Below are 15067 nucleotides of genomic sequence, written 5' to 3'. Positions count from 1 at the left end.
CTTCAACAGATGAAAGAGTATTTTTTAGGAATTGTTTTGAATATGAAAAATATCATAACAACTTGAAGTGTTTAAAATTTTTTTGAATTAATTTCCAAATCTGAAAAGATGGGAAATTTTTAGCAAGTTATATTGGGCGAAGCTGTAATAACATGTCTTAAAATTTAAAAGGATTTTGATGGATGAAATTTTTCAAATTTTCAAAGATGTAATTCTATCATAAGTACTATTGCTGATATAGTAAAATTTTAAGTTTAATTGTCCATATGAATCTGGAAAATTCTCTTGTATGACCATTGCCTTTTTCGAAAGCTTCATTGACTCGCACTAACATTTTCCAGTTCTCCCTTCATCCAGCAAATCCAGATTCTGCTCCTGAAAAGAAAAGAAGTTTCCTTCGACCAGCGAAGTCAATCCAGTCTCACTTTAGACAAGCAACTGGTTAGATCAAATTCGTTCTCCCACAGCCGCCGCTTGAGAAACTTCGGAAAAGCGCATTTCTCGAATCGCGTGCGTTTCTTGGATTCCATTTCCTACTATTGTTTCTCATTTCAGACCGATGTCTTTCGGAGAGAGGACGCCGCCGCTTAAATCCTGGAATTACGCTTAAGTTTTTTGTATATGCTACGCTAGCGCCTAGAGGTTCAAATCTCGTGTGGTTCAACCGAAAAAATAATCGCTTGTTTTTTCACCGCGAATATCAACAATTTCAAAGTGGAATTTAATGATGTGAGGAAAATTTACTGCCCTCGCCTCGCCGCTCAAATGAGGGTTGGTTGAGTTTTTCTTGTTTTGTTTTCGCGTTGTTTGGTGGTGTTTCGAGTTTTGCGAAATCTTCGAAGGCAAACGGAAATCAACCGAAAATGTGAGACAAGTGCAACAGTAGTAAGACCGGTTGTTGTTTTTGTGTCTTGTGTGTATTTTTTTTCCGTGATCAACTCCCCCAGGCGCGACTTTTAGCGCTCAAGTGCCCGGCTGAAGTGTGTGTTTATGTATAATTTATTTGAGTTTGGAGATTCCCTCCAAGCTCCGTTTGTTCTGGCACCAATTCGTGGTGGGAGTTATTTTATGGATGGCAAGGCGGTGTACTTACATGTTATGATTTGCAGTTTTATGGCCGAATCAAGAGTGATATTTTTAATGTAACAGCGATAATTGGAATGCGGTTCCAAACAATTCAATAACCATAAAATAAATCTATAACGATGGAATGCTCTGCATTCTTCGAAATGGATCCCTAATGAAAATGTATTTATGATGTCCGTATGATCTATCTTATCGAATTGAAGAGAAGTACTGCCATAAGCTTAGCATATACTGAAACCAATGAACATGGATTTTAACATTGCAGCGAATATGGATTCAAGAATTCTACAATAAATGGATACTATTACAACCTGTAGAAAAGGAGCATTTGCATAAAATAAGCCATAAATATGGAATATATTAGTTGGAAAAAAAACTCCAAACAAATTCCAATCTAAGATCCCTCTAACTTTTGAACAGGACCTCCAACCCAATAAAAATGCTACAATTTATCATTTAAAGCTTGCTTCGGATAGAATTGGAACAAAAATAATTGCCTGTATTTCATTTATTTATTATTGAATACATGATCTTTTTTTTAAACAAATGTAGCGGTTTCTTCAAACTTTTGAGAAAAAATGCGTATAAAATTATTCGTCATCTGATTGATGTCTTTGACAACCAATCCCTTTGCCGCGAGACTCCTCTTCATGATTGTCCAGTATTTTTCGATAGGGCGGAACTGGGGGCAGTTAAGTAAGGTTTTTCGGAACAAACTGGCCCCCTTTCTCTGCATACCATTCTTGAACGACTGGCCAAAACATCACGGGATGGTCGCGGGATCGAATAAACGGCAAAATTCGTTTTTGTAACGAAAACTTTGGTTTTTTTTACACAGCTGCAGCCCTACTAAATCATAAATTTTTTTTAGTTTAATACCTGTCGATTTTTTTAAGTTGGTAACCACAGGTTGTAAATCCCGGTTTACGGATTGTATTCCAAGGCACGGCGAGCCACCGCGTCTCCCCAGTTTGCTACTCTGAGCCCATGGGTACAATGGGAAGACTCATGGTATACTTCGTGTATACCCCCTACTCCCTAAACTCCACCTGGGGCCGCAGACCTAGTTCCCACCTCGAACTGTTTAGCACACTATACTTCATTAGTGGGAGATCTATCCGCGCTAGTACGCTGACCAAGGCAATACTCATTAACGAGACCACTTTCAGCAAAACCTCTCATCCTTACGACTCGACGCCTGAACTCTCCTTTAACGACTGGAGAACCAACATCTTCTCGCAATGACTCGAGATTCCCACACAAACCTCTCCTCTTCACGACTTGAGGCCTGATCTCTCCTCTAACGACTCGAAGTCCTACCTCTTATCTCCAGGATTCGAGGTTTGCCCTTGCCCTTGATCTGGCACACGACCTTGCCCGTCATGTGCCAGATCGAGAGCAGCTTATCCCAGACTCGCGCCTGTCACAGCATACGCGCGGGACTTTACGCAACGACTCGGATGATTCCCGACGAAAATATCATCCTACTCCGACTCGAATGGCTCACCCGGCAGCGAAAGCCACTCCACCCGTGGGTATTCCCCGAACGTGGAATAATCCTTTTCCAACAATTTCCACTGCGAAGAAGGTATAGGCTTATCCCCGCAGCTTCTGTCGTTAAGAACCGGCCTACTCGGATACTCCCCGAAGGTGGAGCATCCTACGCACGAACGCGGCGCACCCACGGCATCCGCTACGCAGAAAGTGTTGCCTTATCTTAGTAGCTTCAACTCGTGGGGTCAGACGCACTCTACTCGACAGCCCCCCGTCGATGGGGTCAGTCTACACCGACCGTTGTCCGATCTTCTTTATCCCCTTTGGCTGGCAACCCTAGGATTTTCGGCCCTCTGATTTTTCTGCCCGTCATGTGCCAGACCGAGAGCAACTTGTCCTAGACTCGCGTCTGTCACGGCACGCGTTTGGGACTTTGAACGCTACGACTCGGATATTTCCCGATGGTGACGACATCCTACACCGACTCGAGAGGCTCGTCCGGCATTGAGAGCCTCTCTACCCGTGGGTATCCCCCGACAGTGGTTAACCCACTTCCTTCGAGGAAGGTATAGTCTTATCCCCGTAGTTTCCCCCTTAGGAAGCGGCACTACTCGGATACCCCCCGATATTGAGGTATCTATACACGTTCGCAGCACACCCCTGACCTCCGCTACGCGGAAGATGATGCCTTATCTTTGGCACTTCGATCAAGAGATCGGACGCACACTATTCAGATGCTCCCCGTCGATGGAGTCATCCTACACCGTTCGCGGACTGCCGATGGTTTCAGCTCCTCTGCAGGGCAGTCATGATCCGGGTTAACCCATCGCTGACCGCACGCCAAGTGTTGGAATCCGCACACATCCTCTGAACCACGTTGTCTGCTGTCGTGTCGAGAATATGGAAGAACGTACCGCCGCAAACCTCGGACAGACAAACACCATTTGTTCGGGTGTTTCCTCTACGTTCCCAATACGGCGGGGCAATATGGCGAAGCCACATGTCCAAACCGGTAGTGGTACTTCATGAAGCATCAATGACCAGTCAGGAATTGCGTCATATAGAAGCACTCTTCACCGTGCCTTCTTTCGATCCAGCTCCCGATGTGCGGGATCAGACGATGGGTCCACCTTCCTCTCGTTGAGCTGTCCCACAGCTGCTGCCAGTTGGACATCGAGTCCTCATTGGAGAGATCTCGTACTTTGGGCGTGTCTTTGTTGTCATAGCAGTAGACATCCTCCTCTAGCAAAACCGAGATGGGCATGGTACCCGCAACTATACAGGTTCATTCCATCCCGCGACCATCCCGTAATGTTTTGGCCAGATTTGGAAAGCTGTCATTACAGCAAAGTCCTTCAAGAATGGTATGCAGAGCAAGGGATCCAGTTTGTTCGGGAACAAAACCTTAACCCCCACAACTGCTCCCAGTTCCACCCTATTGAGAAATATTGGGCAATCATGAAGAGGAGACTCAAAACAAAGGGAAAGGTTGTCAGAGATCATATGAAGACCTGAATAAGATATGCGCCGCCTTATGAGCCGTGTTACAGGAAAAATCAATAATCCTTTTAAAACCGTGACGAATAATTTTATCTGCAGTTTTTCTTTAAAATATAAAGATGAAACCACATTTGTATAGAAATAGTCCTTGAATTCAATAACCGAAATTGAATAACTGAAATACAGGAAATAGTTTTTGTTCCAATTCTATCTGAAGCAAGCTTTACTGAGTAGCGATCTGTATTTTGAAGAACGTTTAAAAATATTAGGTATACAAAAATTTTTTATTAAAATATTCTATAAACATCAAAAAAGAAAATTTCTTAAAAGACATTTAACATTCTGCCATAAAAACATCAAATCAACACCCACGTTCCTTATAAATTAGAAAATCCTAAAATATTGACATATTAGATTCTACCATAGAAGACACTTTGTTGACACAAGGCCATTTAAAATTCACAAAAAAAATCAAATTTGAAAGCCCTTGACATCTGTGAACCCAAAAGATAAACTTCGAAAAGTGACGGATAATTACATGTCCCATGATTTTTTTTTCGAACTGTTTTACTTTTTTTCTTGGAAAACTTAAACAAAATTTACTGACTGACTCATTCATTGGTTCAACTCAGAAAATCTATCCAATTCGTCTTTTTCTCAAAATAAACAGCATCTTTCATAGTTCATAGTTCATAGTTCATAGTTTCGCCCTCGCTGGCTGAAATAGAAGCGGCAATCAAAAACATGAAATCCAACAAAGCGCCTGGAATCGCTTGCATTCCTGCTGAAATGCTCAAAGCCGACCCTGCCTTGTCAGCACAAATGTTGCACCGTCTTTTTGCTGACATTTGGGATACTGCAACATTCCCGGCCGACTGGATGCAGGGTATCCTCGTAAAGGTCCCAAAGAAAGGAGACCTAACAGAGTGCGGTAACTGGCGTGGCATAACTTTGATCTGTACAACCCTCAAAGTACTCTGCAAAGTGATCCTGAACAGGATCCAGGAGAAAATCGACGCTACACTCCGACGGCAACAAGCTGGATTCCGATCCGGACGATCATGTGTGGACCACATCACAACGCTACGAATAATACTGGAACAAATTAACGAATTCCAGGACTCTCTTCTGCTGGTGTTTGTTGATTTCGAAAAAGCATTTGACCGACTGAACCACGAAAACATCTGGGCTGCTCTTAGACGACGAGGGGTCCCAGAGAAACTAGTCCATCTCATCGAAGCACAGTACGAGGCATTTTCGTGCAAGGTCTTGCACGACGGTGTCTTGTCCGAACCAATCCCGGTAACTGCTGGAGTGAGACAAGGATGTATTTTGTCACCGCTGCTTTTTCTCATCGTAATGGATGAGATCTTGACTGGATCGATTGACTGTAGACCAAACCGAGGATTGCCGTGGAATCCTTCAACCATGGAGCAACTGAACGACCTTGACCTGGCAGACGATATTGTTTTGCTCGCCCAAACACAACAAGACATGCAGAGCAAACTCGACGACCTCACCGAAAGCTCCAAGGCAGCAGGTCTCAAAATCAATGTCGGAAAGACCAAGTCGATGGAAATCAATACAGAAAATCGTTCCAATTTCGTGGTAGCTGGAAAACAGGTTGAGACAGTGGAGTGCTTCCAGTATCTTGGTAGCCAGATTACGCCTGATGGTGGTACCAAGAAGGACATCGAAACCCGGATCAGAAAAGCCCGATTTGCGTTTGCGAGTCTCCGAAACATCTGGCGGTCACGCCAGATCTCTCTACGAACTAAGATCCGAATCTTCAACTCAAACGTCAAATCCGTATTGCTGTACGGGTGTGAAACTTGGTGCACATATGCGGTGACGACGCGAAAACTGCAAGTTTTTGTGAATCGCTGCCTGCGGAACATCATCCGCGCTTGGTGGCCTGGCAACTGGATCTCAAACGTTGATTTTCATCGCCGGTGTCATCAAAAGGCGCTAGAAATCGAGATTCGGGAACGTAAGTGGAGATGGATTGGGCACACGCTGCGAAGAGATGAAAACGAGATTTGAAGAGAGGCGCTTGACTGGAATCCAGATGGGCATCGCAGAAGAGGCAGGCCCAAAAGCTCGTGGCGGCGAAGTCTAGCCGCTGAAATCCACACAGTTGACGAGAACCTTGGCTGGCAGCAGGTGAAGACGCTGGCTCCGGATCGCCAGCAGTGGAGATCTTTTATCTCAGCCCTATGCGCCGGTCAATCGGCGCTGGACCCTTAGATAGATTAGATTTCATAGTTCAATTGAGATAATACTTTATAACTCTAACTTTTTTAGCATTACAGTTATATTCTGATTCAGTTAAGCGTTCTTGGAGCACTTTTAACAAATGCAGTATAAATAACTTATGTATGAAGAAAATATTGTTTAGGTTCCTTCCAAATGATTATTGTAAATCTGTGATTGTAGATTTTATTTTTTGCTGGAACCTAAATTAAATTGCCTTACACCAACTGCCTTATTTCAATTATCTTTTTTGACTCAATTGTCCGCAGTATACAATAATGGAAATTTTCTTGAGTTTTAAATTTTTTAAACAAATTTGAGATATATTTGTTACTACACAAAGGTTATATACGTGGTATCAAAACCACCGTTAACATGTAGAACTTGATATATTTTCTCTTTAAAATTTACAAGAGCCGTGTAAAATAATGTAATGTTATTGCAAAAAAAAAACGTGTAGATAGAAAACATTTAAGAAAATGGTGTACATATATGTTTGGCTACACAATTTTTTCAAGCTTTTTAAAGAGTTTCTCAAATGTCCCGCCTTTTTCGGCTGTGTCCAGCATTTTTTCGTGAAAGTGTCTGGGAAGCCTAGGCCAAAATGCTACAAATCTTAAAAACGTCAATTTAAAAAAAAATGTTCTATTAACTATTCTATAACCATCTGATCTAATGGCCATTGGATAATGAACGGTCTATCCACTGCAAAAATTGACTTGTGCGATTCAGCACTATGGGGCGCTTAAAGCACTTCTCTCTTTGTCTTGTATCGCTAGAAAGCGAACGACATGAAAATCCCTTGCACCCAGAGGTTAAAAACAGAAGGAAAAAACAAAAAAGGCGCTCGAATGTTAAATTGATCTGATTAAATCACCGACCAGTGAGCAGGCATCCAATTTTGTTTCATTAGAATGACCATTCTAATAACTTTTTTTAAGTCGTTGAGAGAGTTTTGCATTGCATAAGTTTACAAGTTTCACCAAACTGAGCATGCCTCATCTATAAAACAACAGCTTTATTGATTTTGTTTGGTACCGGCACAAATTTTTATCATAAACGATTACAAATCTTTTCAAAAATTGGTCATTTTTTATCGAAAAGCAAAAAATGCTGCAGCAAAATTTCTATTTGCCTGACCTAGCCTTGCACTAATAGATTTATTTTTCATTAACTGCCCACTTTGTAAGTGGGAAAAAATCATTGATCATGTGAAATCTCACCCTAATCACAGCTTTCCCAACATGTGTTACGAAATTAAACGAGATCGCAAAATTCGTGCTCGTAAACATCGCTGACTTGTAGGACAGGCCTTATGACAACACCCCTATAAATGTCTGCATCGTGTCTTGAACTGCAGCGCTTCCACTGCTTCTCAATTCACTTACCAATTTGCGTACGAACGAACGGCCCAGTGAGAAGAAACAACGAACGAACGACCGAAAATCAAAACAAAGTGTCACTTTCAAATGGAATAAAATTGCATGGCAAATAAACACCCTCCTGACACAGAGGATGCTCTTCTCTTAAACGACTTTCGCAACAAGTGAGTGGCCTTCCGTAATTCAACCCTTTGAGAAAATAGGTTTCCCCACCAATCACTCTCCCCTCACAGCGCCTGCATACCTTTCTTCGAGTCGAACAGTATTTTCGAAGATGTCCTTTTCCCGTCCTCTTAAACTGTAACAAATTTCGAAATGTTGTAACCAGTTGAAAAACAATGTCCCACATCCATCCTCGGAAAACAAAACGCCCGCCTGCGGATTCTCTAAGTACGGTCTTGCAGTACAACGAGAGATCTTTCTCACCTCCCTCCAGGCCCGATTTAACAACAGGGAAAATCAATTTTCATCACCCCAAGGTGCAGTTTGCCGAGTGGAAAACTGAAACTTTTCTTATTGCCGCCAATTATGTCATACCGATACCATGGATCGCACCACCATAAGCAGTTGGTATCGGAGTGCTGGCCATAAAACTAGATGCAGCAAGTGGAAGAAAAACTTCCGCTTCCATACAATGCGATTGGTTGGTCATATGCGAGTTGCGACAACTTCTACTAAAACGGAACAATCAATGTCGGATGTGAACTTCTTATCATCCGTGGTTCTCAAGAGAACTTGAATCACGCCGGCAACCGTGACGTAGTTGATCCGTTTTTTGCCATAGCTTAACTAGTTTCGCGACCGATTTCAATAGAATCAACGAAAAACCTGTCCGGTCAGTTTTATTTTGTCGATGTTCACTCTTGGACTCAAACTTATGGGGATTTTTTTTATTATCTGACAATTTGCGCCGAGGGTCTTCAGATCTTCCCCAAAATTGAAAATTGAGTTCATTTTTTCGACTTAAAAACGCATGTATTTTTCCAGATTTCTAACATTTTAATTTTTTAGTTAGATTCCGTTAGATTTTTGTTAAATAAATTAAACCATATTTCAAAGCTACATAACTCTGTTATTTTTCAACGGTATTAGCTTTTCAAATATTTAAAAAAAATTAAGTAATGACCTTCGAACAACATGGGAACAAAAGTGCTTATCAAAGCAGGTGAAAACCTCTATTTTTTCGTGCTTTGAAGAGTGTTTGCACCAAAACTGACTTCAAGTTACAACCAATAATCTAAATATCATATTGTTAATATAATAAGAATGTTGCTTTTATTGCCTTATCAGACACTGAGCACATCAACTTTTCGATCAAAGATCATTGTACAGCATACTCATTGCCAATAATAGAAATTTTCAGTTTCTGTGTTTGGGAACACAAAAAGAGGTTATAAAATCAAATATAAACATGTTCCCAATAATTTTTGTTTTGGGAGTTAAGCAAGGTCACCAACATCCTCACATATTAATCAAAAAGGTATGAGAAAGTGGCAGTGATGTTTTAAAAATAATCGTAGAGCTCAGTAAATGACCAGGCTGTAAAAAGCATTCCCATTATAGGTAATGTTACATCCTTATATCGTATTCGTTTTCTCCATTCGCTCAGTTTGGAACTCTACCATACAAAAACGAACATACATATATCGTTCACATTCTCATCCACAACACTGACAGAATGTTCAGTGTCAAACTGTCCATTATCATATCAAATTAGCGATTAATGAGCGCTGTAATGAAAAAAATGACTGCAAAAAGGGCAAAACTGGTAGAAGTCAGTATACACTCTGCAAAGCACGAAAAAATAGTGTTTTTTACTTGCTTTGATAAACACTTTTGTTTTCATGTTGTTCAAAGGACGCGCTACCTGCATACGTGAGTGCAGTTGTTCGACCATTATTTGTTTTCGAGTGCAAAAAACGAGATTTATCGTCATTATTTCTTTCATAACTCTTGAAGGAGTTGTTGGCCCACATTAGTGTCTTCAAATGAAAGTTGTACCATAAATTGAGCTATAAAGGGCGAACACGAAATTATTGCGACACATTTAATAGGGCTCAATTTTTTACCATTTGGTAGAAATCAATCAAATTTTGAACACTTTCTCATTGTTTACATGCTGTCAAACTCTGAGTCGTGTTTTTCGATTCAACGAAATGGAAGTGAACCAATGCAAGTTGAGAAAACAAATTCTTTCCAAACACTTGGAATTTTCTGACCTGTCGCACCGGCAGTTGGGAAAAATATTGAAAATTCACCATTCAACCGTCTCCAGAGTGTTGAAGCGGTTCCAGGAGCAGTTGACGTTGAACCACGGCATAGAAGCTGGAAGAAAACCGGGCTTCTTTTCTTTTTCTGGGATTTTCATCCTGTGCGGATGATTCATCCCTGAAGAAAACCGGGACCGGAGAGCAAAAAGACGGAGGGAAAAGTGAAGCTGATGATTAACGCAAATCCCAACGTCTCAAGCCGTGATTTGGCTAAAAAGATCGGCATGTCGCAGAGCTACGTCCAGAATTCAAAGAAGAGAGCTGGACTACATACAAACAAGGTAGAGAACTTCCCAAATCGCGATGAGTGGCAACACTCGACGGCTAAAACTCGGTCACGGAAGCTCTACGAGAAGATGCTGACAAAATATGGCTGCTGTGTGATGGACGACGAAACGTATATAAAAGCCGATTTGAGGTAAATTCCGGGGTTGGAGCTTTTCCCCGGCTAGAGCAAGTGGGGTGTGGACGACAAATTTAAGAAGAAGAAAATGTCGGAGTTCGCCTCCAAATATCTCGTTTGACAGACCATTTATCCTGCGGACTGAGGAGTGAGCCTTCCGTGACAAAGGGCACAGTAAATGGCGAGATCTACAAATCTGAGTGCCTCGAGAAGTGCTTTTTGCCGTTCTTGCAGCAGCTCTGCTATTTTGGCCAGATTTGGCATCATGTTACTATTCTTAAAGTGTCCTGGAGGGGTATGATACCAATTCTGTCCACTTTGTTCCAGAGGGCATGAACCCGCCAAAATGTCCGGTGCTGCACCCGGTGGAGCAGTACTGGGTAATAATGAAGCGGAAACTTCGGAAGAGCAAGAAGACAGTCAAAGAAGAGAAGGATATGTTAAGAAAATGGAAAAAAAACTGAAAAACTGGTACCGGATGACACTTTAAAGACTTTGATGGAAGGTATCAAGCGAAAATGCGTTCCATTTTGTACTCGAGGCTCCATCGATTAACTTTGCTTTTGATTTTTGAAGTAAATATATGTAATAAAACTACCCCAAAATTTTTGATTCTAAACATTTTTGACATTTTTAGTGGTGACATGACTTTTTTGGTGTCTCAATAATTTCGTGTTCGCCCTTCACTGTTCTACCTGACGTTTCCACACAGTCGGTCAACTCTGGCTGATTTTTTTAAAAATCCACCATAAACCGGTTAAATCTGAACCAAATTATACTAAACTAAGGTTGTCAGGTTTTTTAAAGCACGTACCGGACCGGACAGATCCGAGCTATTTTATATACAAAAAAAAAACCTGGCAAAATCCATGCTATTGATTTCAAAATTGACGACCAAAACCTGGCTTATATCCAGGAAAAAATTGTCAAAATCCAGAAATTACTAAACAAAAATCAATAAAAAAAAATTTCATAAAACCTCTTCGACTGCTTTTAAGTCGTATTTTAGGCTTGCGAAAAAAAAAACTTTCTTGATTTTTTTTCATAAAGCTAGATAAAAAAATTCTTTTTGAAGTTATAAATACAATAAAAAATTAACAACACAATCTGTTTTATTTATTTATTTTTTTTTGTTAGGTTTGCCAAATAAAGTGAACTAACTGGCCCGACCCAGTTATTGAATTCAATAATTTGAATTTTCCCAATTTTTGAATTAAATATCCGGGCAAACCCAAATAAAACCAGGCAGTCTGGCAACCTGCCATAGTAAAGCAGTACTTGCCCGGACTGTGTCTTGTGTTCTCCAGTGTTAGAAAAAAGGACTTCGCTCAGTCCCAATATCTCTAGCTTGAGGCGGCTAGCTTCTCTAGTAAGTTGAGCCAGCATTCCTGGCTGGACAAGGGTCAAAACATTCAAAGTTCCGATTCTACAGGGTGACAAAAAAGTCCGGTCACACTGTTTAGGGGTCGCCTGTAGCCCTGCATCTCTCTGGTGCCTTCTATATGTCAAATGAAAGGGCTAACCTTGCTGCCCAAAGTGACAGAGTTTCGTTTCTGTGCAGTTTGTTTACATTGAGTTGTGAGCCATGGCAGAGTTAAGGGCAGCTGTTATCGCTGCTCGGTTTGGCGCGCAGATGACGAGCTTATTTTTTCGGACGAGAAGCTGTTCGTTTTGGAGCAAACAGTCAATCGCCAAAATGATCGAGTTTGGAGTGTGAGCCTTCAGCAAGCTCCTGCGGACAAGCTGAAAGTTTCCTGATTCCAAATAAGACGTCAGTCTTGCTTCCTGACAAATGGCGCAGCATCCCATACCGCAAAGGTTGTTCAGGCGTAGTGTGAGAAAAACTTGACCGATTTCATTTCTAAGAATGGATGGCCTCCGTCGTCTCCGGATCTGAATCCACTGGATTGTTTCGTGTGGGAATACATGATGTCGAAGCTAAACCCCTATAAAATAGCAAATTTGGAGCAATTCGAGCGAGTTATCACGCAAATCTCGGACGAGATGCCGATGGAGCAGGTGCGCGCCGCTTGCGACGACTTTCCGAGACGTCTGAAGCTGGTTCGATCAGATAAATGTGGTGTAATTCCGAGATATCATCTGTGAAGTATCTTTATGAATTACTGAATAAAGCTATGAAAGCCAGATTCAGATTTTCTTCTTATTCTTTGAGATATTGTGGTTTCCCTGTGTGACCGGACTTTTTTGTCACCCTGTAGTCTGTCCGTCCATGCTAAAAGTCGTCGCCAAAGTTCCAGGTTGGTCGTTTTTCGGATTCCGTAACAATTTAATAAATCGGGAGCAGCACCAGCTAACTTCGCTGAAAATTCCATCTATGCATCCAAATGTTATTCACAAAACAAAGTGATGTATTTTTTTCTTATACACTCCTTATTTGTTATTTTGTGGTCCTTTGTTCCAGATGTGAAGTTCTATATTGTATTAGAATCGTTTCAAAATTTTCTTGAAATTAGCATCTAACAACACAAGCATGTTTTTAAATAAAATGGTTTGGGAGACCGTCTACAGAATTCTGATTTTAAGAAATTGAAGGAACTTTTATTAATAAAATGGAAAATTACGAAAAGTAATTCGTTAAAACTCGTTTCGTAGATGGAGATATATGAAGGTTCCAACCTAGAAGATAGGTTAGAACGTTTAGAACCCCTGAAAAACTTGAAACAAACCAACTGGGCACCATATTGTTAGCCGATAAAAAGTCTGACAGATGACGACGAAGACGACGACGACGACAATATGACGAAGGAAATTCCTTCCGGTGGTGGCGGTGCGTATAAGCGTATACTGCAATGTGGGTCAAACGCCCGAGCTCAGAAGTTCAACTTTGTGGCTGACAAAGTTATGTGTAGATAGGAGGAAGTTGAGAAAGTGGAATCCAGCAATGGTTTATTCATCCTCCTTAAGTGTGCAACAATAAGATGACGGAGCTAGTCTGCAATGTTTGCCCACGATCAGATGTATTTAGTTTCCTAATGGGGTGACAATGAGTTGCGTTTTTTGAATTTCTAAGGGATGGATGAACCGGAAGAATTTTAATATATTTACATTCGAGGAATTTTCCTCAAAGAAATGGATCAATGAGAGAAAACTATGCTACATACTTGCTTCAGAAAGAAAAGAGTTCTATACTTACTTCCTTTTCCTTTGTATTTTTTTGCTGTTACCGCAACGCCATAACTAAGACAGCTCATTTTTCAATGTCTTTAAAAATTTACCGTAATCCGTTCCATGCAACAGAATCTGAATATAGTTCAGCACTTCATCATCGTTTGGTTTGGTTTGGTTATAAACTGCTCAACTCGTGAAATGAAGCAAAGTTGGACGCTGTTTAAAAGTTGTTAGTTTAAGCGAGGAATATCTTTTTCCTGCTCATTTTTTGCCACGTTCTTCTTCGTCCAGGGGCACTTGCAGCAAACAGTGAGCTTCATTTTGTGCTTAAAGCGACCGGGCAATATTTGACTATCTTGCTTCCCTACTCATCGCGAACTGTACAAAACATGATGAAGATGTAAAATACTGGAGCACATAACTTTACCTCCTAATCTGCTGGAGCTATGTGGGTGGGACAGGGAAAAAGTTTTATGCAACATAGCATTGCAATACCGTTGTTTGGAAAGCTTCGCAAATGAAAGCGCAGGCAATGTTGGACTTTGTAAGCTGGGAAGATACTATTTAAATTTAGAACCTATTTCGGATTGTGGGAACTTTCTCTAATGAAGTTGAGTTGGGGTTGTTTCGGGTGGCGTAATAAGATAGTTTCTTCATTCTGTCAGTTTTTTCGTTAACAATCAACACTTAAAGGGTGATAAATCGGTTAAATCGTTTATTTAAAAAATCAAATTTAATTTCTTTTTCAAGTTTAATTAGCATAAAATTCAGGAAAAATATTCAGTTACGCTTCCGCTTTTCCAAATCCGAATTGCCAGGCCTACCGCTTTACCGCTGCCATCAGATTTTGTACAGCCACCTTGTCAACCTTCTTCGCCGCAGAAAGCCAGTTTGCCTTGAACTGTTGCTCGTCCTTAGCAGTTTTTGGGTCTTCTTTAGGTTCCGCTTGACAATAGCCCAGTATTTCTCAATTGGGCGGAGCTCTGGCGTGTTGGAAACAGTGTGCCAAATATTCGTTTCAATCATTGAAAGCCGAAAGCAACACAAGCTCAAAGCCGCGCAACACAATGAAGCTTTTCGACTTTCAAGCTCACATGAAGCCATCATTGCTGTCAGTCTTTTCCAATTGAACGAATACTAGCCCGGCCTTCAATCCAATAGGAATAAAAGCTGGAAACCGCTTTTCAATTTTCGATGACTGTGTGTGCTGTTCATATTCATATTCATTTGAAAAACATACATTTTCAGTCATGAAGGATTGAAAGAGCTCCAAGGAAGGCTTGAATACAGCAACAACAACAAACACTACTGTGTGCGGCGGTGTGAAGGACGTGATGCGGTGTATGCCAATTCGATTGCACACAAGATTGTTTTGATGTGTGTAGCTTTCAGTGATTATCTTGGAATTAAGGATTGTTTTGGCGTTTAGCTTCCAATTCTAGTTATATTTCATAGAAATTCGAAATATGAAAAAAAAAACGCTAAACTAATTTTTGGTTATCTTTCGTTTTGAAAAATTAAGATCTTCAAACTATGCCCTCAGTAGGCGA

At 40.9% G+C, this 15067-nt stretch overlaps 1 protein-coding gene across 4 annotated transcripts in view; it reads left to right on the top strand.

Annotated features, from left to right (window-relative positions):
- Window positions 1-459: 459 nt before the first annotated feature.
- The window catches only part of LOC129755977 (uncharacterized), a 102535-nt gene continuing 87927 nt past the window's right edge, over window positions 460-15067 (top strand). The window contains exon 1 of one of the 4 annotated variants that reach the window (XM_055752721.1): window positions 460-510. The gene's annotated coding sequence lies outside the window, so the exon portion shown is untranslated. Of the gene's footprint in view, window positions 511-733; window positions 886-15067 lie in introns of those variants that run through there. The other 3 variants (XM_055752717.1, XM_055752720.1, XM_055752718.1) reach the window with 3 other exon arrangements.

The sequence above is a fragment of the Uranotaenia lowii genome, chromosome 3 (genome assembly GCF_029784155.1).
Source record: "Uranotaenia lowii strain MFRU-FL chromosome 3, ASM2978415v1, whole genome shotgun sequence".
NCBI classification, from domain to species: Eukaryota; Metazoa; Arthropoda; class Insecta; order Diptera; family Culicidae; genus Uranotaenia; species Uranotaenia lowii.
Note: the sequence above shows the minus strand (reverse complement) of the source record. Positions and strands in the feature narration are given on the sequence as shown.